Source organism: Numida meleagris, chromosome 4 (assembly GCF_002078875.1).
Source record: "Numida meleagris isolate 19003 breed g44 Domestic line chromosome 4, NumMel1.0, whole genome shotgun sequence".
NCBI lineage: Eukaryota > Metazoa > Chordata > Aves > Galliformes > Numididae > Numida > Numida meleagris.
The window spans coordinates 6,517,682-6,540,844 of NC_034412.1; the positions used below are offsets into that span (position 1 = coordinate 6,517,682).

At 43.6% G+C, this 23,163-nt stretch overlaps 1 protein-coding gene across 8 annotated transcripts in view; it reads left to right on the forward strand.

Moving 5' to 3' along the window:
• The window catches only part of LOC110398166 (calcium-activated potassium channel subunit beta-2), a 116,767-nt gene that overhangs the window by 78,850 nt on the left and 14,754 nt on the right, over positions 1–23,163 (forward strand). The gene's annotated exons all lie outside the window — the stretch shown is intronic.

Consider the following 23,163-nt stretch of genomic DNA (forward strand, 5'->3'; position numbering starts at 1 on the left):
TGGATGGATTTTGCTACCAGCACAAGGGTTTAGTGTGGGAGGACCAGCGATTTTTTCCTTCCCCATCTCCAGCCCATCTCTCCCACTCATGCCTATGCTGCTGTGTCCCATAGTTCTGCCATCTCTCCCCTTTCCCCCTCCCCCCATCTCTGCCCCCAGCACATTGCTCCTGTATAGCTCCTGCACCAGCTCCAGAGTTTTGGCACCTCCCAGCCAGCCTTCAGCTGAGATATTAAAGCTATTTTATACCACTCGTCCAGTTAGTACAGAAGGTTCCACCACTTAATAATTGCATTTCTCTGTAGTTACTGATAAAACAGACTCTTCTTAATCATTAAGATATGGCCTGATGAGATATTAACAGCCCCGTAAGTGAAATAACAGATACAACATCAAAAGCTAAGTTAAGTGTTCTCAGGTGCATGCATTAATCATTTTATATCTCTACAGTAGCATTCACCAAATCTCTCCGTCACTGCCCAGTCTTAAAGCCACAGGACACCTCTGCTCTCAGCACAGCTCTGCCTTTCTGCCCACAGGAAGGTGGTACTTGCAAAAAACAATCTGGAAATTTTGGCTCCATGTTTTCTGTTCCACTGAGCAGAAAAAAAAACCCTTGCTGATGTCAATTCTTCGCAGTGATTATAGGATTGATACTTTTAAATACTTTTTTTACCCCTTAAGCAATTTCTTCAAAGTACACATCCACTCCTGATCTGACTAATGGGCTAAAACTGTACTCTCGATATTTTTGGAATTGATTGCAACCTCCTGATCCATGAAAATAAGCACCAAGCCAGAAACAAGCACAGGTGCTGTTGAAATGGCAATCACTGCTCAGCTCTGAGCCTGCAGTTACAGCCCAGCACAGACCCACAACTCCTCCATGCAGAACAGGTGCCAGCTCCCTCCCACTCAGGGATTAAGGAGATGACCAGACACCAGGGAGTCACCTCTGTGTCACCATCGAGTTCCCAAGCCCCAGGAGAAGCAGTGCAGCTTCACCCTAATTGCTTAAGCACACAGCTTGTGCAAGCTGCACTCAGCGTGAGATGGTTTATGCAGATCCACACTCTGGGATTTGAAGGAGCCTTTAAAATAGTTCCTCCCTCAACTGTATCAGTCTCCTCTGCACACAAAAGGTGCTTGGCAGCTCCTTTCTCCTTTCATGGAGAAAGGCCACAAACCTGAAGGCTGAGACTTCCATTCACAACCTAGAAAACAATAGTCAATAATAGATTCAGCCCAAATAACCGGAGTTCTGACCTGCGCAATGGACCAGTGATAGAAAGACGACTCACTTCTTTCTCAGAGGCTCGTAACCTCTCCAAAACAAACAAAATTAGCTCCCTTGGAGTTATATTAAATAAGTTACTGCTATAGTCTGTCCCAGAACTCATCCAGCCATGACATTACACCTGCTGTCTGGTACCACAGACAGCTGCTCCAATTTGAGAAAGCTGATTAGCACACACATGTGTAAGTAGAGGAAGTAGCTTCCTAGTTTGAACCTCCCACTGTGACTACCTAAGTGCTCAGGTTGGCCAGGTGACATCCTTAATGCTTTCAAGGCAGTCCTTGACACACAGCATTGGTGTAAGGGAGGTTTGGTTGCTTGGGGAAGGGAGGTACAAAGGAGAAGGGAAAGGCAAACCCCACACCCATCCAGGATCACAAGCAACATACACTAGTGCTCTCCATTGCAGGGCCACAGCCAGGCTATTGTCTCTTCAAAAAACTGGCTGCAATCCATCCCTCAAAATTGGTGTCAATGGCACTTTGTAAGGTGTGCTGAGGTTATAGAAATACAGACTATCATTCATTATTGCTGTCAGTTTTGTAGGGCAAGCCTCAGTGTAAGACAGCCAGCTTCAAGCACAACCAGAGACAATACTCCAGGTAGCTCAAATCCTTATTTCACACATTACCCAAGCTGGCTTTTTCCTCCACTCATTAACTGAAGCCTGTGGTTATGCTTTGTTCAACCTATGCCTCAGTAATGAGGCTCGCATCCCTTCCCAGCAGGCATACAGCCCCCACCACTCATCCTGTGCCACCACTCAAGTAAAGCTGTGCTCCCCATGCTTTGGACCCCTTGGTCCAAAGCATGTCTTTTTTCCTGGTCAAGCCTTCACCACCCCTCAAGCAGCACCCCCAGCGCTGCCTCCCTGCAGCTACAGGATTACTGCTGCTCTGCCTCATGCTGCTGTGATGTTCTCCCATCTGGTGCAGGCTCATTGCAGGCAGCACCAAGCAGCCTCCCTCAGGCAAGGTCTTATTGCTAACAGTGGAATTTTCCAAATATTGACTCATTTTAGCCTAAATAATACCATTCTGTTTTTATTGCCTATAAAGCTGGCTTTGTTTCACCTTCTACAATACTTCTAAAGCAACTTGGCTGCATCAAAGATAACTTGCACATAATAGTGGCAGAACCAGGCTGCATTTAGTACATTCCAGCAGCTGAACTGAGCCCCTGATCTGCTCCTGTCAAACACCAAGAGATATAAATCAATATACACTTTTCTGCACTCCATTTCCATAGCCACATTCCTACACAGAGGAAAGCACATACATTAAGCTTTGCTGAGCTTTAAGATAAACACACAAAAAGCAGCACATTGGCACAATAAAACATATGCTCTTCTACCCAGAAGGGTACAGTAACTGAGGGCAAGAAACATGAAAAAAAAAAACAACCACATAAATAGAAAGAGAATAGCTTGATGCTTTTGACACTGTACCTTGGATGCACAAATGATGCTTTCCCACTTCTTCCTCCACATCAAACTGTTCCTCACTCCACTAACCAATACTTCCCAGAGATGCTTTCTTCAAAATACCTCATCAAGGAGCTCCACAAACCAGCTACTAAAGCTCCTGGGTGAGCTATTTATCTGTTCCCAGTCTGCCTTTGATGGTGGGCACCTGGAGCCAGCATCCACCAGCAGCTCCGGGGCTGATTGCTTTCACTTGCCATACTTTCAGTAACTTCAGCATGTTGCATGTTAGGAACTGTATCTATCCACTGAAATCAACACAGCAAAAATTAAAACTTTGCTCTGACAGCTCCTAGCAATGTTGGGTTTCAACATTAGGATTCATAATGCCAAAAATGTCATGATGACACAACGGTCAACATCAGTGCTTACTCTGATGACACAGCTGCACCTTGAGATACCAAATCACCCCAACTTTCTGAAAGTGCCACCAGAAAGAGTTGCTTGGGAGAGCTGTGCATTGTTCCACTGGCAACAGCAGGCTTCGGTCTGCAGCAAAGGTGGTTGAAAAAGAAGGAGGTAATGGCTGTTGGCCTCCACCAGGCCAGCTTTTTGTGCTGACAGACATAAAGGTAACAGCACGTGAGTGTGATACCCACATGGCAGTTATGTATAGCCTCTGCTTATAAATTATGTAGTCCCTCTACATCCTCGTGCACCTTGCCTCTGAGAAGTCACCGAAGAAGTAGCTCTTGTTCCATCTCTTTAAGTTTGTTTCAGTTTTTTTGAGTGTTGATTTCATTTCAGCAAATAGTGATGAGTTTGATATAGGACAAGGTGTTTTTAGGCTACCAAAATTTTGAACTTAGAGGTCCATAGGAAGGCTCTTGAGTGATTCTGAGCAGATTTGGCAATCAGGACTCTGAATGAGGACCAGTTCTGCACCTTGAAATTCCATTGAGGCCTTGGAGCTGGGCAGTAGCAGCTGCTATTACTGACCCTGGTGTTTTCCTTTGGTAGCCTCAAAGGCTCCTTAGTTCAGTGTTGCCCTGGAATAAACCTGGAATGGATCCCACAAAGCTGATAAAGTTTCAGCTGAAACAAATGTTAGATCAAGAAATGAGCATTAAATGACCTGTGTAATTCTGCATGCCTCAGTATCTTTTCATTGTGCTTTTAAATTTTAAGATTTTCAGTCTAGCATTAATAGAAGAAAGTACATAAGGATCAGGACCTGTGTTACAGGCAGGTCCCTGGGCTGAGAAGTCTTGCTGTGTGCTCTGCCCAGCTCCACAGTGAGGACATAGGGATGTGATTTAGCAGCGGCTTGCAACAAATGCAGCAGACAGCTTAAAAACTAGGGTCCTCCCTAGTCCAGTTCAGTCTGAATGGCCCACCAAGAATGCATTGTATTCATCAACAATTCTTCTTGTATTTACCATATTCCCTGACTGTCTTGTGTGCAAATATTGTTTTGCTTTAGTCAATGCCTGCCATATATCTTTTGCCTTCAGTATTGTACACCTTGCCAAGAAGATTGCCATATGCTATGTTAGGAGCTTCCATTTTCTCATATAAGCTGCCATTTTTCCAAATATCAAAATATTCCTGGGACTCTATATAAATGTCTCTTGAGTGTAGAAGAATGAGATTTAATATTGCTTCTCACTGGTCTAATGGGAGTCTTGTTTTTAGAGTAAAATCACTGCTGTTGCAATTTGTCAGCCAGACAAGGTAACAAGCTTCCTATGGCTTGGATGGCAAGCATCGCTGTAAAACCTCACTAGGTGAGCTGTAGTACACTTCCAGTTGTAGCTGCTTCATGATGTGCTCCCAGGTTTGGGGTATTTGGCCTCAGAATCCCCAGTTATGCTCTAAACTCTCGCTCAGTCCAAAGCCTATAAGCTGAGAAGAGTTGATGCCTCCAGCGACCTCTGCTCATGAGGCTACAGTAGTCCAATATTACCTCTAAATGGGATGCGATTCCATCTGCTGAGCCTTGGCTCAGAGCACGGGTACGTTTATCTGCTGCTGCCAGCTGTGAGGCAGCAGGGTGCCTGAGATGAGCATCCGCAGCACCCACCCCTGTGGGCCTGCATGCCCTGCTTGTTTTTGGATCCAGATAAAATTTCTTCAGTCTGTTTTAGGGAGAAGGAGAGTGTAGGTGTTAATAGCACATCAATGCTACAAGCTGCATGCTGGCCATTCTGCGTTACTTGATAGCAGCCTCATGGAAACACTGCTGTTGTGGGATTTGTTATTTTTCTTGGACCAGTCAGCAAGAGGAGGGTTAATCTTAGGAGATGTCAGCCACAAATTCTCAGCCAAGAGCATGTAAAAATGGTTTATTTCAGATTCATCCAGCAACCACCATACACTATACAGAGTAGTGTTAGCTGCGAGGATTCAAAGCCAATTCCTCAAAGCCCTTCCTATAATTTAACCCAAAAGCCTGAAATGAACATTTGACCTTTTAGCCACAGATTATCTTTCAAAGTATTTGCAATAAAAGAAGACTGATTTCTGAATTAGGACTTACTGAAGATTAGCAGCTTGGCATTTGAGCATCAGTGACTTTGAGTGAATTTTCCCATCTTCTCCCTTAACTAGAATGTAGGGCCCATCACACGGCCTCAGGGCCAGTGCTCTGATGGGACAAGAGGCAGCATGTGGCGATGTTGGAAGAGCATCAGAGCATTCACATTCTGCTTGGTCAGGGACTGTAGGTGACTGTGGGAACAAGAAAACCCAGTGGAGCAAGTCCCTGATTTACCAGTGCTCCAGCACCAGTGCTACATGTTCTCATTGCCTCCAAAGCATCCAAATGGGTGAACCCAAAAAGCAACACAAAACTGCTTGCAATCTGTGTGCCTCTCCTTTCTGTAAGCGCTCTATCTCCAAAGAGAACTTGATTTATTTCCAGAGTTCCTTAAAAAGACCCTTCACCTAAATCTGACCTCAAATCCTTGAGCTCCAGACAGGGCGGAGAGATTGTTCCTTAGGACATCAACACTTGTTAATTCTCTTAAAGAGATTACGCAAATCGCCTAAACAAGTATCGACCTAGATTTTGGATTAAGCATGGGTGCTAAAATGACCTTGTTGATGAAATCAGCATGATCTAACCTCACAAATTGGAGAGGGAAACCTTGGATCTAATTGCAGCTCAGTAGGTACGATCACGGTGAGTAGTCGGACTGCTTCGCATCTGTTTCCCTATCTCTAACACCCTTGCAGTGTTCCTTGAGACCCAGTACAATAAAATGTCACGTCTGGGTCTTCGTGGAACAGACAATACACTGACAAAATCATCAGGGTGATGCACAACCTGCTGTTTCCTTTTTCTAATACTTACTGCTTTCTCCACCTTTGAGCTTTCCGGCTCGCATCGGTGTCAGGACCCCAGCTCCCATGTTAATCAACATAACATTGTTTGGGGGTGGATTTAGCTCAGAGAATTTGGCAGGGAGCTCGGCGCACGTGCTGGGCACATTGTGCACCTCAGAGTCCTCCGCAGCTGTTCCCTGCCTGCTGCTGTGTGGTGACATCCCTGCTGTGCAGCCAATAGCCAGAGTCACTTGTCCTTCTGGTACCTGCAATTTTCTCTGCATCTTGCTTAGGTTTCAGAAGTAATTAACTTGGGAAGGACGGATTTGGGTTTAGGCTGTTACAGACATTTTCAGGAAGGTTTGCACTGAGTGTGTTTGTCTTTATGTTGCAGCCAGGACCAAAGCCCAGAAACTGTATCTGTGATGAGTGCTTCACAAGAGGGAGATCTTAAGTCAAAACCATAATGCCTCTTCAGGGGTTGTTCTTGTTACTGTTCCATAACACCAGCAGATTTCCCTGCAAAATCTCTAGCGTCTATAGCGGAAAGAACTTCAGATCCAGTAAGAATTCATCGACTGTTTTCAAAGGAAAAAAAATCATTGGAGGCAAAGCCAATGATGACTGAAGTGCTTAAATCTACTTTCAAATCTCTTTACTCAAATTCCAGTTTAATTTACTCATTTGCTAATCCTAGTTTTCCTGTCCTTTTCCTACAAATATAACTCAGGTGGAAACATGTTAAACTCCTGCAGCTAGCTGGAGAACTTACGGCTCCAAAACTCTTGGCTCTGCTTCTCCCTGTGCGTAATGGTGGATTTGCCTTCTACTCAGAAATGCATTAGATGCACTCCCTGTTCCCTCCCTGAATACTGTGCTTCACTTCACTCTTGCTGTTGTTTGTTATGGCAAAGTTATCCCAATTCCACTCCATTGGAACAGGTTGCCCACAAAGGTGGTGGAGTCACCGTCTCTGGAGGTGTTCAAGAAACATGGAGATGTGACACTGAGAGACATGGTCAGTGAGCATGGTGGGGGTGAATTTATGGTTGGACTTGGTGAACTTAGTGGTCTTTTCCAGCCTTAATGATTCTATGATTCTTCCACTGAACTTCAAGTATACCTCATGGAGGAATGTAGCTTTTCTCAAAGATTTCTTCAAATGCTACTATTAATGAATTAATATATTTTTAGAAATAATTTTGTCACTATGATGTGCTTGCATAGAAATAGCAACTAATTATGATGTGACAAAATATCAGGAATAGCGCAATCTGTGCAGTCAGGACTAGGGAACTGCACATTATATCTTCCTTATTTCTGATCCCAGCTGGGCTCGCAGGGACAGAGGGTCCATGAGGACCTCAGGCTGGGAGCACATCTCCAGGTTGCTTTGCACAGTGCAGTGCTGGCTCCCTTCCCTCCACAGCTGCCTCCTTCGCTCCCCTTGGGGCTGTATTTCTATATGCAGGCATAAGGAGAAAAGCCTTTTTAATCCGATGTCTTACAGACTCAAAGTAGAGATACTTTTCATTTTGAATAAAATATGAATATTAAGCTCTTTGGGCAGAGACTTTGTCTTCCAGTGTCTCTACAAAGCACTTAGTACACTGCCGGTATTACAAATGTAAATACTACAAATAATATAATACAGTTTGGAGCTCAGAGATCTGTTTCATTGGAAATGGGCCCACAAAGCCTCTCTGCATGCTGCAATAGAAAAAGCTCAGATATGAGGAAATTCTTAGGATCAAGAACTTTCGATTTAAGCTTCCCAGTAGCACAAGAGGGTCTTCCTGGTTTGATTCCAGCAGTAAAACGGGGACACTGTCCAAGGGACAAGAAGTTTAGCAGAGAGACATTCATTTGAGAAGTGGGTGAGAGGTGTTTAATTCTGCAGGGCAACACTGTGCAATAATTCAAGACAGAAAGCCAGCATGAGTTCCCTAACCAGCTGAAGGCAAACAGGTAGAAAGGACTTAAGGAAAAAAATCCTTGTAGAAAAGAATGTATTATTAAATGAAAAAGTAATTTAACTGAATAATAATGTTCTCATACCACACAGCAAATCTAATATCAACTCTGCAAATCTAATAGGATCTCGGCAAGAGCAGAGAAGTTCAATCTGAAGTGCACTCTTCTGAGGCTGAGGCTGATGTCCATTAAGTACAATAGAAATATTACTTCAGCTTCAATACAAGCTGGACCAGGCCTCCACTGCATTTGGATTGCTAGTGGCTGTTATTGTCCTCACAGAATATTCCACTCAGACTCACCACAGTGATTAAAGCAACTTCCACTTTCCACAACAATATCAAGTCTCACTTTGTGCTGCTCTTGAAAGCAGAACGCAGGAGGCACTGCTGTGCTTGCACCAGAGCCTTTTCCTGTGTTATGCAAGACACAAATTGGCACAGAAAAATCACAAGTGGGTGGGAGGCAAACATTAGACTTTCCTAAATGAGGTGTAATCAATAGACAGACTCTTCCACCGTGGTAACAAACGGCACATCTTCCAAGGGATCCTCCAGCCAACAGGAGACAAACCGCCCATCTTGCAATGATTATGCCACTGTATTGCCAACTGTTGTATTTCTCGTTATGCTAATGGCCAAATCATTGTGCTTCAGCCACTTCTTTACTGTGCACATCAGCTGGTAATTATCACCTTCACTACCCATAGCTCCTAAAGGCTCCATGCCGTAATCCGTGTGGAATTCAATCCACACGGAAAAGGCTGGCCATGCAATGGTATTCCACACAAAGCATCTGCTATGCACCAAGCTATCTCAGTCCATCACTTTTTGCAGGTCCCAGCAACACCTTCCAGTTGAGCATTCCATTAACTTTTTCACCCTTTATTTCTTAAAAAAGCCCAGAGGTAATCTTAATCCCCCTTATCTTGCAGCACTATTACCTTGCTGTGTTTCTGCTGGCTTCACTCAGAGATTTTGTGGAGCTGTGTTTTTTTATTTAGCCCAAAATAGGCTTAGAGAAATACAGTGCAAACAGGTCTTTTTTGAGCAGGCTAGAAATAAAAATGAAACTCTTGTTTTGTGCCTGGTTTCAATTCAGTATCAATTTAAAGGATGTGGGGTTGTTTTTTTTGTTTTTTTTTTTTTTTTTTCCTGTAGTTTAGGAGAAAGGAGCATTTCCCATTTGAGATGGGAGATTAGTTCCTACTGGATTATTCCTTTTAGATCCTAAGGTATTAGATGAGTCCCTTGGAGGTGCCCGTGATGCTCTACACAACCTTTGTCTGCTGGGACCCATAATTAACAAGGCCTGTAATTATCCCAGCCCTGTCGACTCTGGAAAGAACTTCATCATGACACATGTAGTGTCAGTTTTATTCATGAACTGAGGGAGTCTGTAAAGTAAAATTGTGCAAGACTGGCAACTACTGAATTGAACTATCCATGAAGAAATGGTAAAAAATCCACTTATTTTTAAGTGGGGTTTAAGTCATTTTACGAATCATACATTTGTAATGGCTGGAAATATTAATAAATTCCATACAGAGGCTTTCAAGTTTGAACCAAACCTCTCAATCTATTGCTTCAGAAAGTGCAGTCCAAAAGCTATTGATCTGTTTATAGAGATAAGCACCCAACAGATTTATCAGAATCAATGCAAACGCTCAGAAAAAGACTCAATATAAATAATAATAAATAAGTAAAGACTCGGGAAATAGAAGTAAGCAATTTAAAACTAATTGAAATGCTGACCCAAAGAATAGCTGCTTACGTTCATTTCTGCAAATGTAGTACCAGGGGAAGAGTGCTAAAAGTAAGTGGATAATTTCAGAGGTGGCAGACGAGAACAGATCATCAGCATCCAGCTCTAAGGAGGAGAGCAGGAGCTAGAAAGCAGTGGAAGCAGAATAAGATTTTGTATTTGATTGTTTTACAGAAATTTCAAATGAATTTGTAAAAATCAAAGTATGAGTACTATTATTGAAATCAAGTCAGGAGAGAGTACAGCAGCAGCATGGGTATCCACATACATAGATTTGGCAGGTTCAAGCAGTGTAGTTTTGCACCCACTTTCTTTTTCCTGAAGTCAAGAGAAGTTTTGACACCCGTTTGTTGGTTTGATGAGCCATTTTTGAACTGCCTTGTTGTCTCTGATGCTGGGATGACATTGCATGAGGTGGTACAGCACAGGAGGCAGTAGGCTGGGCTGGCCACCTCTGCAGGCACTTCAAAGTTCCTATCAGCCAGTTCATCAGACTTGGATTTGGCCACCTGGTAGGCTTTGGGTTCTGCCTATCCCTCACTGTAGTGTGGCAATTTCTCTTGAAAATACTCCAATTATTCTTTAAGGCCTGATGAAGACCAAGAGCCCCCCCAGGTGTTGGTGTTGGGTGTAGCAGCAAGAAGAGGGCCAGCCCCAACCCTGAACAACTCGCAACATGCTCTAGTTTTGTTTCAAGTGTGGCCCAGACAAAACACATCAAGACAGGTTCAGAGCAAGAGCTACCTCATCCATTTCAGTGCATTACATCTTACCCTTGAAAGGAAATCTCAGTCATGGGAACAGCCGCACGCTGTTTGGCTTTAAATGTGGAACTGAAACAACCCAGCATTCAGAAAAGAAAAGATCACAAGACATATTCAATTTAATCTCAGCCTTATTAGTGTACTTGAAAATATTAAGAACTTGCAAAAAAAAAATTACAATAATTATCATTTGGGAAAGGAAAAAAAAAGCAACTCCATCTTAACCTGAGAGGCTTGGTCCTTCAGGAGAAGTTCACTAAGCTCTGTTAGCTTTTCACAAAATAAGGGAAATGACCCCACTGCAGTCTCAATGCAGTAAGACAGACATATATCTTATGTTCTGTTTCTATGAACAGCTGATGTGAATCAGCATTGTTTGTACTTGATTTGGCCCAGCCCAGAAATCAGGTGCTTCCTTTCCCTGTAGGCAGCTTGAGCAAGCAGGGGGTAGGCATCAGCCCAAACCTTGGAGCTCTCTTGATACAACCACGTAGCCATGGGTGCTGTGCACAAAAGGCAAGCATCTGCAGTCACAGGACAGTTGTTTTGCTGGTATGACTTTGGTGGAAATGTACTGGCTTACACCAACCCAGGCAGTAGAGGGATCAGCTGCAGGTGGTGTTGAGGAAAATAGACTGGGGATAGAGAAAGAAAGAACCAGACAAATAGGAAAGGAGGGGAAGATCAGAAAGTGACCTAAGGTTATTGAGCACAAAATTCTAAAGAAACAGGACAAAAGTACTTTCACAAAGTAATTAAATTGTGGAGCCGAAGAGCCAGTGCAGGCGACAGTGGGAAATGACTTGGGGCTGAGGTTAAACCAGCTTTGAAACCTGCTTTAGGAACCCAGAGGGGTGCGTGAGGTCCCACAGGTCAGTCCCAGTGCCCTCACAGCTCAGTGCATATCTACCCCTACCTCCTGTTTCTCACACCCATCCACAAGCACCCACAAGCATTTACCAGCAAGGGCCCAGCACCGAATGGAGTGGACCTGGACACTTCTGCTCTTTAAATACCTTCCAGGAGGGAGAAGCAGAGGGAGGGTCACAGGCTGATGTTGTTCAGCTCCATGGAAATCCAAAGAGACTTCGGGACCTCTGCTAAAGGAATTCCATGCTGGAGGGATTGGAACACCATGAAGCTTCATGCATGATCAAAAACACACTGGAGAGGGGGAGAGAGAGGGAAAGAAAGGATAAAATTTTAAGAAATGTTTTGATAAAGAACAAAAATATTGTCAAAAAGTTAATCAGAAGTCTAGATTTAGGTGGATCTGTTCTCATTTAACCTTCAGCAAGAGATCAGGTCTCAGCCTTTCTATTTTTGGAAACAGCTGATGAATGCTGTGTAACAAGGTATTAATAAACATCTGCCCAGCTCTTAGATTAGTATGGGGAAGAATTAATGGAGGTCTTAGCACGTTCATATTTTCTGATTATGGCAGATGACTTTATTTATAGAAATAATGGGAGGAATGGAAATCATCACTGACACCCTGTCAATATGCTTAATGAAATCCAATCGTTTAATTGCATTATGCTTGGCCAAGGAGTCATATCAATAAAAGGCCCTTTGTAGAGCAGTCCAATGGTCAGTACGTACTTCATGTAAGAAAGCTATTAAGATTAATATTTTTTCAGTGAACCATTGGGAAGAAAGTTCTGTCTGCCATACCCATTCCCAAGCCTCTGACCCTGAGAGGGATGTGGCTGTTGTCCCCACTGGGGCAAAGCATTCTGCCAGGCAAGGTGAAGCCCTCTGCCCCTCCTGTAGCCATTCAGCTTCCACATTTTTCCATCACCCTTCTAGACAGCCCTTGTTTTTAGTCCTTGAAACACCCAAATGCACCCAGGCTATAGTCCATGCTATATTTTGGTTTTCACCACCAATGGCTAAACCAACTCATGCCTCAGCTCTGCCTCATGCCATTCCCTCCTGTCTGCTATGGTAAAGTATCACCAGTGCTTCTGTGGGAACAATAGCACGCCATTCCACTGATATAAATAAAGCATAATTTGAGGGCTTGATATGTTTATGCCTCCTCAGAGAGAAGTAAAGGACTATAAAACTCCCTTTGAAGGAGTCATGGCTGTTCAGATCGTTTGCAGCTTGTTAGGTAAAGCCCGAAGCCAGTTTTTATCAGCAGGTGCCAGCATCAGTGGAGAGCTGCTGGGGTTTAAGCAGGCTTTGGACGCACTGTGGCAGTTTCTCAAGGTTCTAAAATACATTTCATAATGCTCAGTTCAGACAGGCAGCTGGGGAAGTTTAGGTCTTTTTCTCCCAGAAGTATGGGGGAAAAAATAAAGCTACAATTATGGTGACAGATGGTTTGTTACACACAGCAGGGCACTGCTAGTAATTTTGCTCCTTGCACATTGAAGGAGATCAGGACTCATGCCGAAAAGTCAAGAAAGTCCTGTGGTTCTGTCCTGTTCTTCCAAAAAAAAAAGCAATTCCTAACCCAATCCAGTCTTCCAAAGCTATCGCTCTGAATTAATGAAAGCAGAGCAAGAAAATGTTACTATTTCTATTAATTAGAGACAGGTTTGTGCAATAAAGAGAATTCATATCCCTACTGTGCTGCATAAGTACCTATAATTCAGCTGCTCCACTCTCAACTGCAGCGTGTTCTTCACATTGTTTTACAAATTAGCAAACCTGAAATCAGCAGCCACATGCAGTATGATGACATTTAGTTTAACTATGGGGACTCTGAAATCCACAGGCGGTCTTCCAGCGCTGCTTTTCACCTTGATTGTATTACAGCACCCAAATTAACTACTCCTAGATCAGCTCTGAGTTTTCCATGAAAGTGGCAGTGCAGATACCACAGGAAATACTCTGATATTTATTGCAATTGCTATTACTCCTCCAAGTACTGCTGGGGTGATATTTGGAATGATGCTTTTTGGGAGTTGACAAAGGACAGGGCAGTCCTGGATCCAGCCTGACCTTCCAGCTCTGATGACTGTTTTGTGTTTACTGCAAATGATGTGGAGTAAGAATAGTTTGGAAAAATTTCTTCTCTAAAAGAGTGCTCAGGCACCAGAACAGGCTGCCAGGGGAGGAGGTGGAAACACAGTCCCTGGAGGTGTACAAGAACCATGGAGATGTGGTACATGGGGACATGGTTAGTGGGCAATATTGGTGGTAGGTGGATGGTTGGACTAGATGATCTTAGTGGTCTTTTCCAACCTTAATGATTCTATGATTCTAACATGCACATAGATATCATTGCTCAGTGGCCAGTGCTCAGTGCTTGTATGCCTCATGGGAATTAACTCTGAGCATCAAAATCTGCAGAACCAGAACCAGGTGTATTCCTGAATCTTAACACTGGTGGTGTATCCTGTGGTAGGGCTGGTGGCAGCAGTGGTTTGGATGAGCATTTCTGCCACACTCTGTTGACCTTCACAGCAGGGCCAGCCTGGGACAAGAAAACTCCAGAAGTAGCTGGCTACCAAAAATACATTGCTCCAGCAGCAGTGAGTGAAGTGAGAGCTTTGAATGCAATGGTGAAGAAAAACACTCCTCAGAGCATAAATGGAAGATGGAAGGGCTCTGGGCAATGATTTCTCCAATTCTGCTCCAGCTTTCTACCCTTCAGATTAAATAGATACTGCTTTTCTCCGTACCCGAGGGAGGGGAACTGTACTGCCAGTTTGCAGTTGGCAAATGGGTTTGATACCAAAGCTCCTGCTGTGAGCTCAAAACCTCCCACCAGCAGACTGATCTCACTGGGGAGCACTATAGCAGCCAAAGTACTCAAGCAGCCTTGTTTTCCTATAGCTCCAAGGTGTCAATGGCAGACCACTTTTGATGGTAACATGTTCTCATAGCATATGGCTCAACCAGGATAAAAAAAAAAAAAAAGATAATTAAAAAATCTTCCCTTATATACAAAAGTGCAAAAGGTTGATTCTCCTTTTCTTAATACATCCACTACCTACAGAGCTGCTGGTATTACCTTTTAAGCAGATATTTGAGCAGAAAAGCGATAAAATTTTCAACTTTGATTGAACATTTGACATGAATTTCCATTGTGACAAAAGGTAGAAATACAAACACCATGAAGGAATCACAAACTTACTACAGGACAGAATGTTCCCCATCAATTTTTGAATCCTTACAGATACTGAGAATCTCTTTTTTGGCTTGCATGAAGGTCAAAACTGAGTTTTTGAGCATTCTTCCAGCAAGGATTGCTTTTAGATTCTGAAACCTCCTTCCAGTTTAAGGAGTTATTCCACAAAAACTTCCAACATTAGACTAGCTGGGGATTGGACCAACATTGTGGTCCCGAAAAAGCAAAACAAACTGAAGAAATGTGTTTGCTCTGGTGCTGACAAGTTCTGTGCCATTGCCCTACTCCTTAATTCCTTCTGCGTTCAGCTCCTGACCTCACTGATGTAAACAGGAGGAGAATCAAGTACCCAGTCTCTTCTGAAGTACATATCAAAGAGCACTAAAATGATAGACTTCATTAAGCTTGTACACCAGCTTTCAAAAAAATAAAAACATTGAGATGGGAAATTTACAACAGCATTTCCAATGTAAGAGAGAGGAGCAGTTGGGAGTGAGTTACATCTTATGAAGTAAAAATGCAGTCCATATTACAACAGCCTCTGAAGACGTTTACTGTAATTGGATTACTACTATCAAAATTAATACAGGAGAAAAGGCCTCCGAACACATTAGGAGGGATATGATCAGCTTTTATTTACTTCCTACACTGTATTACAGCGAGGCATGCAAGTGTTACAGCAGGGCCAGCTCCAAAGTGCTAGCCAATAGACCTTTCCCACAGGTATCTTTGCTTAAACTGACCTACATAGTTTGAGCAATTCAGATACTAGCTTTTAGAAACAAGCAGGATCTGTAGAGAACCCATTTATGAGAAATATTTTGAGTTAAACTTACCTTAGCTGCATTTTTGGACATGAGTTCCAAAAAATAAAACTAAATTCAAAAAAAACGGTGCTATGCTACTGTGATGTATTCCACAGAGGATGGGAAGGACCTGCAGGATTTCAAGGCCTGTTTGAAAATACAGCTTTTCTTCATTTTGATTTGAATTCAATCCACTTGATCACTGGGCCTCAGGGATTCTTAGGAGAGACAGAGGCAGGAAATTTAATAAAATCTTCAAGAAGGGTGAAAATTAAGAGGCAATTCTGAAGTTTCCCTAGAAAGTAGGGAACACAGATATATTCTACATGTCTTGGCTCACAGCAACTGTTTCCTTCAGCAGGGGCTCAGCAGAGGCCTTCGGTTGTGAGGGTAAAGCTGGGTGAGGCCTGGTCGAGCGATGGAGGCCCCACAGAAGAAAGCTGGAGGATAATGCCAACTGCATGGCACTGCGGGCAGGCCTCTAGCATGCCTTGGATGCACGCTTAACAGCCAGAAACTGCTTTTAATTTCCTGTGTGACATTTGGCCTGTTAGGACAGTGAATTTCTCTGGATCCTGATAGCTCCTGTCACTCAGCAGCTGTTGGGTGTCTGCTGAATGCCGCTGGTGGCACAGCCCAGAGCAAAGCCCACAGAGCATGGGGATGACCAAACCCAAAGAGTTGTTCCTCAGCTTGGAAGCATCTCCCAGGACAGAGGTGCTCATGCCTTGACCATGAGCGGGTTGTGCCTACGACAAATAATATCCTTCTTGGTCTGTGAAGTGCAGCCTACCAGGCCAGAAAGAAGCCCTGTACTAAGGTGCTATTGAAAAGGGAAACGTTCACCATGCCCTGAGGGAAATGAAGCACAGAAGCCCCATTATCACTGACAGAAGTTTTGCCTCTAATTCCCCTTCTGTTTTTCTGAATGTTAACCTACAGTGTTGGCACATAAGCTTAAATGACAAAGAGAGATTCCAAATAGAAAGCAACAAATATTAGTCAGCCAGGCTGGTGATGTCTGCAGAAATGTGATGTGAGTACTCATGTTTCAAGGGAGGGAAATGATAGAAGAGATAACATTATGTTAGACTGGTTGAGGGGAAGTGTTATCACTACAGAGGGAAGTAATGAGTCAAAATCAGATGTATTACTTTTTTTATCTTTAATCCATAAGGAATTCTGCAAAGCTCCTCCTTCCTATTCTTATTGTTATTTGTGTTTAGCAGCTTTGTAAAATAGCAAACAAGGCAAGAAATTTTAGAAGAGAGTAGTAATGTGATGCACAGTGTTAACTGGCTGGTTTTGGAAATACCCATTTATCTTGGTTAAATAAAAGCTTAGCTCAAGTACTAAACCAAGTAATCATGATTAGGGAGAGAAAAAGACATTCACCTCCTTAGAAACTCAATACTCTTCAACATTAATAGCACTGCAGTGACATTGCTCGGAGCTGGACGCTTGCTGTAATTAATATAGATTATTGCCATATGAGGAATGGAAGCATCTGTGCTTGTTCCTGCCATTGTTCTCACTCTTAGACCAAAATACATTGGGCTTTTGTTTTGGGGACGTGGCCCTTTCACTGTTCAGAGCACTGCTGGCCTCAGAGGACTGCAGAGATTTTGTTCTCTTTGTTGTTTCAAAACTGCATAGAGGGCATAGGCACATTGTTCCCTCTTATAGAGACTTTACTTTTGTTCTTTCTCATCATCTTTTTTTCTTTCAAGAAAAATTGGTTTTATGCTAAAAAGTATATTACAAGAACACTTCTATACAGATTCATAAGCTCTCAAGCTATTGGTGTTTTTAAGGAGGCTATGTATGCACTTGTACCATCCAGCATATCATGCTCTAAACTCACCCACAAAGCAGGTGATTTGGTTCTTACACTGATTTTTACCCAACAGATTGGTGCAGCACTGTACCAAGCCCAGCTCATCAGTCTCATCTCAGCAATTATTTGACTCACTTCACCAGATTTCCTGTCCACTTCATTTAACTACTTCTGTAGATTTCATGACTACTTTTGTGCAATATGTAGACATTCCTACTCTCTCTTTTGTGAGCACATTGTTATTACCTTATATGTTACATTCCCTGTCTTTCTAATCCTCCGCCTTACTGTACCCTGTTTCATTTTTAATTTTCTCTCAGTCTTCTTCCACAGGCTGGATTTGGTCTGTGAAAATGAATCCATCAGAAATGCTTCCCTCTTCTTATTCTGGAAATTGTTCTCTGGGTCATGCACCTTTCCTGTAAAAAACAGGATTTTGCAGTATTTTTTCCACTTAGACAGGAGGTTTCTGTCTGTAACAAGGGACCTAGAGGTCCCTACCAGTGGGCAAAGCAAATAAAACAGAAGTTCAGCAGTCCATGGAGATGTAGCTGTATTGTCCATAACTTAGACTCCATAGCCAATAGGAAGCATCCTCTACCGAATTACATTTAAAAAAATGAAGACACATAAAGTGGAAATTGCATGAAATTAATACATGAAAAAAATATTTCCAGTATTCTTCTATGATGTTTGGACACAAAATTCTGTTTGGTGAAGCTGATTGCAACAGCTGATCATATTCAAGTAACAAAAGGCTACGGGTAGTGAAGTCTGCATTCTGAAAAGATAAGAAATCACCACAGAGTAGTTATCCTGCAAAATTTACCCTTTTGTACTAAGAAAATCAGGAAGGATGCTTGTGAGGTCAGAACTAGGTTTTTGGTTTTGCCACAGAGATGCTTACTTCACAGCTCCATGCCTCAGTTGGGTCTGTAGGATGGAATTACAAAATCTGCCTTTCCTCATCAAGACAGTTCCTTAGTTGTGCAAACAGTCTCCTTGCTCTGCACCTCAGTTTTGCACCTGGACTTTTGCAGTAATACAAACACCACTGGGTAATGGCCTTTAGCAAGACATGACATGTGAAACCTCAGTTATTCTCTGGATTTGTCTACCTGTTAGCAGCGAGCACGTTCAGCCAGCTGCAGACTGCCAGACTCTCATAAAAATTAACAAGCTATTCAATGCAGACCACTCTATTTTGCCACAGAAAATAAAGTCAAACAACAGCTAACACAGGGGAGGGGAGGGGGAGAAAGGATAACAGTGAAGGCAGACCAAAGACAGCATACGACTTGTATTTATTTTTTAATCCGATCGCTTTTAGTGCTTGTGATGAGCGCTGTAACTAAAGGAATCTAACTGAATTAGAATTTCAATATGTCCTGAGCAGATTGGAGCCATTTCCATTCATGAGCAGCACGTCCCAGCTGTAATTGCCTGCTTGCTTATCCACACAGCTCTTTACAGCTAATCCAAATGTGGACTCAAAAATAAATAGTACCAGAGCATTCAGCTCCCGCTGGGCTGTCCTTTCAGCATTGCCTCTGCCTTCACTTTGTTCTGGCTGGTGCTCTTGATGGCTCTGGGTCGGACTCAAAGGAAATAAAAATGATTGACCCACTCAAGGATTTAGGTGGGAGAAAAGTCGCTCCTGCCCTATCTGCTCTGGCTGTTTGTGCTTTTCCTTGGGGTGCTGCCTTGCAGCTGTTCATCTCTCCCTGCCCTCACCCTTCTTCCCAGCCACAGCACTCTCCAACCTACTCTTCCTTTGTGGCTTCCTAACGGCAGCTGGTGCCTTCCCTGTCATCCTCTTTTGTGTTCCCACATAAGGAGAGTTTTAACAGGGTTTTACTGCTGCCTTCCTCAAATGAAACATCTCTTCAGGGATGTTTAAAAAACATGCACTTCTCAGACCAGGTCTTTTCTGGAAGAGTGTGACACTGAGGCACAGCTGCACAGAGCTGGAGAGGATGTCCCTGCTGATGGGACCTGCCTCTGCTCTCCGACATGGGGTTTGTGACCCAGCACTTGACCCTGCTGCACCCCCTCCCAAAGCTAACCCATGTTACAGGTGATCTCTGAACCCCAGGAGCAGCAGAGGTGATGAATACAGTGCTTGTTGAACGTGTCACTTGCTACGTAAATTCAAATTAATTTACAACTGACAAAGCACAGAAAGCTAAAAATGTCTGCAGAGTCCTCACAGGCAAAGGGGACAATTATCCCCAGTGACTGCAGTGTGCCCAGAGAAGCATTGCCTCATGCTTGGATTACAAACCCAGCAGCACCAAAACATGGGAGTACTGGGGCTGGTTCTTCACTAGTTTCCCTACCAGCTGAAGGTGGCCTGATGGTGTCCTCTGCCAGGTACAGCGGGGAGACTGGCACAGCCCCTGGGCGAATGAGGGAGCTGAGGCACAGTCTCAGATCTCTTGGAGGTGGCCCAGGAAGGCACCAAAGTAGAGAAGATGCAACTCTCTTGTTTGCAATAACAAGCAGCTGCTTCTGGTCTTGTAGCTGACCTGTGTATGCAAGAATTCCTTCAAAAAGTTGTCTTTTTGATCAGCTAAGTCAGAATAGTTTAAAACTGATTCACTGCAGCCGGGATGAGAGAAACAAGTTATCATGGAGATAGAAATGGACAGGAAGATGTTTTGGGGAAGAAGAGGGTAGAGGAGCCAAAAAGATCAGGAAGATTATAGACTATAATGTCTGCATCTGTGCTGTGTGGACTACCTAGACTCATACCAGGCAGGTAGACCTTAGAGCCAGGTGGGAAAGAAGCTGAGGGCTGAAAAGAATAATTGAATAACAAGGCTTGAAGGTTTTTCACAAAACACTAAATCAGTACTGGAGAAAAAAATTAATGACATGAAAATCTGGAAGATTTTGAGGTTGCTTTGGAATATTTAATTTTGAAGTGAGTACTTACTGGATGTCATCATGTAGTAAAGAAGTATGACTCAGATTTTCTGAATTCCCCTTTGACTCCTGTATATACTGGGGAGAGGGATTTAACAATTATAAAGGATGACTTGAAGTTAAAAGAAATTTTACCTTTGAAAAGAAAACCATATGCCCCTGTATTCTGCACACAGCTAAGCTACATCCCCATGTGATGGCTTCAGTTGTAACTAGCAGTCTCATCCTTCTCCTTGGGACATGGAGCATCTTAGCCATATCTGTGCCAGTGGAGCGTAGCAAGATCAGTCCCAGGCATCACCCTCCTTCAACTCAAAAAACCAGGTGGAATGCGTAGCTCTTCGCTCAAGGGAGATTTAGGAGAAGGGCCAGAAATAGAGGTGAAATCATTAATGCAGCATCATTAGCGATCAGTCTTCCTGAACTCATTAGTACATTAGCACCAGCTCCCCATTGTCCAGTTTTCACTTGCTGTAATGAGGAACCCCAAATTCAAGGTCGTTTGCTGGCTGGATTAGTCACTGAGTACAGCCAGAGCTCCTGGGATATTCCAACAAGAGCAGTTATTTATGTCGCTCTGTCCCGCACCGTGCCCATTAGCTCAGAGTACAGCAAGGTCTGGTCACGAGGCAGAAATACACCATTTGATACTGCTGTTGCTGCTTCACGATTTAGTGTTGCTGCTGGCAGGGCGTTAAATGTTCCCTAAGTGGTAACTGTCTTCCACTAATGTGAATGCATTCCTTTTATAAGTTAACTTATTGCTTTTCTTCTTGGTCCATGCTGCTGTTCTTATGCTCCGGCCACAGACAAGTGGAATTCAGGCAAGCAGGCACTAGGTTCAGATGGAGCCCTGCTGGGTAAACAGTCATTTTGAAGAAAAGTTGCCCTCTGAATAGTGTCACAACATGGGAATTGCCAGTTAGTACTGGCCTGCTGAGTTTTAACTACCACACTGGGTTTTACCTCAACCTCTCCCTGGTGCAACCCCATTTCTATCTACCCCTTCGCAATGGGCCATACCTGGGAGCTGGATGTTTCAGGCTCTGCTTTCGTCCTGATTCTGGCTCTTACATTACTTCCATACCAGGTCTAGCAAACTCCCCAGGGTCATCTCTGGATGCAGACAGGAGAATCTCAGCTTAGCAGTTAACTGCATAGCTGTGAGTGGGAAAAACCAGATGTCACACCTTAGAGCTAGCCTCTGCCTAAAGGAGATATAAATTTAGTCACTTCCATCTGACTTCCGGAGCAGCTTCCGTGATGTCATCAGAGTTAGAATTTTACACAAGATTAAGTGTGCAATTGTGTGTTAAACAGTGACCGTTACCTCGGATTGCCCAGCTAATGAAGCAGGCAGCATTAATGTTATCACATATGGTCTGCTTCTAGGCACCAGCACCATGAGGGACTCTGAAATCCCTCTGATGTTAGAGGAGGAAGGACACCTCTCTTCCCCTTCAGCATCCCCCCAGTGGGACAGCCCCTCACTGCCCAGCCGTCACCCTCTGGCTCTTGAGTGATGTGCCCTGGAGCTTGTGGGGCTACTCCTTGCCCAGGAAGCTCTGCCGACTCAAGCAGGGAGCAGAAGCTGCTGATCACCTCTAATGAGTGCCCAAGGTTTTCTTAATTAAGAACAGACTCTGGTAGCATTCACCACCATCTCTGGAGCAATCAGGCCACAGCAGCCCAGCCAGCCAGGCTTTCTGTCCTGCACCCTCAAGGCAGCAGTGGTAAATACAAACATGACATTTTATTTTCCAGCACTAAGGACCCCTGGGCCTGAGCCCGGCAGAGGTCTCAGTCCAACACCCATTGTGGCCTCCAGGCCCTCAGGTAGCTGCTGTGCACTCTCCTGCATTGCTCGGTGCAGAAACACCAGAGTAGGCTTAGACCCAAGGTCTTACAACACAAATTTCTGTCTGTGATCACTCTAAAAACACTTCTTAGCTGGTGGCTGATAGATACTATTTCACCACCTAAACTACAGTTATTACAGGAAGAAGGGCTTCTTCTTATTGTTTATTCCCCAGTACTTACCTACTGTGGTTGTAAAGAAAGAAAAGAGGTTTCATTGGCACACAGACCTGCAGTGATGACTATGGACAAGGGGAAAAGACCAGAGAAGATTCTCTTTCCATTGTCTCCCTGCTTTGCAGCCACTTTCTTGTCCAAATTGCTGTGCATGAATGCAGCACAAAGCCATGCCAAATACTGCTCTGCTATGTCACCCAGAAGCCCATCTGTGTACACATGGATTTTGGCTCCCAGCCATGCCTGTCTTTCCCCGCAGCCACCTCAGCTGGATTTCAGTATTCTCCCAGGTTCATCACTATGCAAATATTGAAATTAGCATGTTTATGTAGATAGTGGCATTACAGACTTTTTCAGGAAAGGGGTGCTGAGGAGTTCAAGCACCTTCTCTAGCATCAACAACCAGGTGAATTTTTCAGTGAGCTCCAGTGAATGGACAACTGCATTAAAGCATTTGGTATCCAGAATATTTGATTCTTTTCTTGAACTTTTCTCAGAGAGAAATGAAAGCACAAAGTGCTGAGCAAAGAAATAACGTGAAATACAGTGAATCTGTATGGCCCAATTTCCAGAGATGGAGATTATAGCCAACTTCACTGCACTCGGGAGCAGATTAGGAGGAGCTGTGAGGGGAGTGGAAGCCCCAGTAGCAGTATCCATACCATTTATACTTTAAGCCTGGCAATGAAGCTACAATCTAGAACGATAGTTGTTCGCATTCAGTTAATCCAGGGTATCCACAACTTTCTAGGAGTAGATACAGCAAATATGCCTTAAATCAGGACAGTTCTTCAGGTCCAGAAAAGAGAGAAACACTTCCTGAGGTCCATTCAATGCTGTATTTCTCATTTGTGAGATCTAATTGCAGTAAAGGGTTAAAGTTAAAATGAAACCCCTCAGACCTTCCCCTCTTCAGAAGCCCCAG